Genomic DNA, 3,541 nt, shown 5'->3' on the forward strand with positions numbered 1-3,541 from the left:
AACTACAACTCATTTTTATATATATTACATAGGATACATATAACTTTTGTTGCTTTTAGTTCTCTAGATTATTAGAGACACTCTTACATACCTACTTCTACTTCTACGGTTTGATAATCATCGTCATATCAATTCAGTTGAAGTGTAACAATAATGTCGGCAACTTCTTTCTTTTCCCCAGCTAATTTCTCTCCCTTACTTTTCCTCGTCATCGTTACTCTTAATTCTTCCTCACATCCCTCTGTCTTGCTTCAATTTTCTCCCATCCCCAAGTTCCTCCTTCAAGTTTTTTTCAATCACTTAGTCTAATTATTTGGCTAGGTAAGTTGTTCAACTGGACATCTTTTTACATGTTCAGTAATGATATTCCGAAAATTTTGAGGTATTATTAGACTAAAAAGAACTTACAGATTTATGTCTTGTTTGATAATCGAATTCATAACTTAAATATTTTTTATTAAATGTAAGTGGAAAGGTTCGAACCTGTGATTTCTTACTTGCACTGCCTCCACCCGAACCACCCAATCTTTCCCTCCTCCCAACACTTAAATTTAATGGTTTAGATATTAACATATTTAGAGACGTTTGATAACAAAAAATAAAATATCCAAATTAATTAAGTGATGCTGAATTTTTTAAACAAAACTTACTCTAAAAAATAAATAATAAGCTATTCACTTATCACTTAATGTGATATACAATCAAATGCATCAGTTTTTTTATAAGTGAAAAAGTGTATCAAATTCAGTATTTAACAATTCAACAATTTAATAGAGTCAAATTTCAAATTTCAAATTTCAAATTTCTGTTTTCAAACTTCAATTTTATCAAATGCATACTTAGTCTATGAAAGTTTTGTCTCCAAATTAGAGCTGCAAACGAGTCGAGTCGAGTCGAGTTTTGGCCTTATCGAGTCGAGTTTTGACTTAATTTTATTGAACTCGAACTCGAACGCGACGAGCTAACAATTTAAAGCTCGAGCTGAGCCCGAGCTCGAGCTCAAACTCGAAATAAATAAAAAATAATTATTTTATTTTTTAAAAAATAAATAAAAATAATATTTTTTTCTTAATAAATAATAAAATATTAAGAATATATATGTAATTTTACTATTAAAATAAATATATATATATACTTAAAATAAAAAAATAAAAAATATACATATACTTAAAATAATATATATATATATATATATATATATATATATATATATATATATACTCGAGCTCGCAACGAGCTTAATATTTTGAGCTCGAGTTCGAGCTTGACTCGCGAGCGGCTCGGTTCGTTTGCAGGCCTACTCCAAATATATCCTCTTTCTTTAGGGATTAATTTTGTTAAGTGAAGTTAGATAAATATATGGGTTAATCTTATATACATTATTATTGTCGCGCCCCATTTTTTTAAATAATGAAAAATAAATGGTTTAAAAAGTAAATTTTAATTCAATTTTTTTTGAAAATGATGTTTGATTTAAAAAAGAAAAAGGGCCTAAATGGGGTTTGAAAGATGCGACGATTTAGGCCCAGATTATAGTTTAAAAAGGGTTTTTGAATAAAAAATCGAAATCGCCACTTGGTATAGAGTTAAGGTGTACCAAGTCACCTAAAAATAAATTTTTAGAGAAAATTATGGAAAACCCCTTTTAAACGACTCCTAAGTCTACGAAAATCAGAGAAAGTGTTTGGGAGTCACATTTGAAGAAAGGAAAGGCAAGGATAAAGATCCCTTTCAACCTAACTAAGGCTAGTTGCGTGACTTAGTCAAAGATTTTCTTATTTTAACCTAAAGATTTATCACATTTGGATGTACTATATGCATGCAAACCCTAAATCTAGGAGGGTATCGGAGGGTCGGAATTTATCTTCAAAACTCAATTGGTGCAAATCACATTAATTATGATGCCCAATAGTGACTCTTTGGAGAGGTCACGAATAATGTGAAAATATGAGACTCTAAGAAAAGAAAAGAAAAGAAAATAATAATAGACAAATATACATGACTTAAAGGAATGCATCATATCGGGTACGGGGGACTAATGTTCGTGACTCAATTTTCCCTTTAATAGAGGGAATACGAGCGTGCTAAGGTTAGAAAGCCAAACTCGTCCATATCCCATACTTAAGGGGTATTCCCTAATCTAATTAAGCAAATGTACTAACCTATCTCTAATTTTCCTTATATGAAATGCAAATCTAATATCATGTTCTCATACAAAGGGGTGAGGAATATACAATATAAGGGAAAATATAGGATAATGGATATACATATAACGGGGAACATGGGATAAGGAATATACGTATAGAGAGAGGGTCATGCAAAAATGATAAAAGACCCTAGAAAGTGAAAAATATGCATGAAAATGTAATGTAGTCATACAAACATGATCTAACGCGCAAAGGGCTCTTAAGGGTCTAGCATTGGACTAGCCCATGTCTATGAATTCTCACTAGCATTGGACTAGTGAGAAAAATCGGAATAAAGGGCCACAACTAGCGTTGGACTAGTGTGGATTCGGGAAATGGACCACAACTAGCGTTGGACTAGTGTGGTAACGTCACACATTGATTATAACTAATTAATCGTGTAAAACATAATAAAAGCATGTAAACACATAATATCACATAAACACATAACACATAATCATGATATATAGATGCAAGACCCTAGAAAAGCAAGTAACACATAACACGTAAGCATGCAAATTACACCAAGCAAATAAAGCACGTAAAGCCCTAACTATTACATTAAGAGGGGGGCCCTAACTACAATCTAATGGGGAAAATGAAATAAAATAAACCTAACTATTACAACTTGGCATTTACACGCCTTTTTAAATAATCAAAATTGAACTAAAATAAATATTCATAATTTAACTAAATAAAGCAAATAAATAAATGAAATAAAAACATTCAAAAGACATTTAACTAAACACATAAAATCACATAAATGCACATAGGATTAAATAAAGTGAAAATAAGGGATAGAGTGTACCTCCCTTGAATCGATGCCCTAATGAAATGAAATTACTTATTTACCCTTTTTCTCAGATTTTTCTTCCCTTCCTTTCTTGCTTTGATTCCTTTCCTACAGCTTCTCCTCTTTCTTGCTACTGCCCGAAGCTCTTTGTTCCTCCGTGGGTTTTCTTTCTTCCGCGGTTCCCCCTTTTTCTTTCCTTTCCAATCTGCCCGAAACCCTCTCTCTCACTCAATCTCTCTAACCCTAGCCGCCTCTTAGTCCCTCTCTTTGTTCAGCCGAAGACCTCTCTCAATCCCAGCCCGTAACTTCCCCTTTCTCCCCTCGGTTTTCCTTTCCAGCCGCCAACTCTTTTGTTTTGTTGCTTTTCTCTAAACCTAGTCGTCCCTCCTATCTGCTCTTTTTTCCTCTCAGCCATCACACACTATCTGCTCTCCTCTTCTCTCCTCTAAAACCCTCAGCTTTCTTTTGCCTTTTAAACCCCCCAACCCTTGGCTGGATGATGGGGATGAAGCTCCTTTTTCATTTGATTTTAGAACCGTTTGATGGTTCTTGATGCCCAAGA

Source organism: Coffea arabica, chromosome 6e (assembly GCF_036785885.1).
Source record: "Coffea arabica cultivar ET-39 chromosome 6e, Coffea Arabica ET-39 HiFi, whole genome shotgun sequence".
In the NCBI taxonomy this organism is placed as follows: Eukaryota; Viridiplantae; Streptophyta; class Magnoliopsida; order Gentianales; family Rubiaceae; genus Coffea; species Coffea arabica.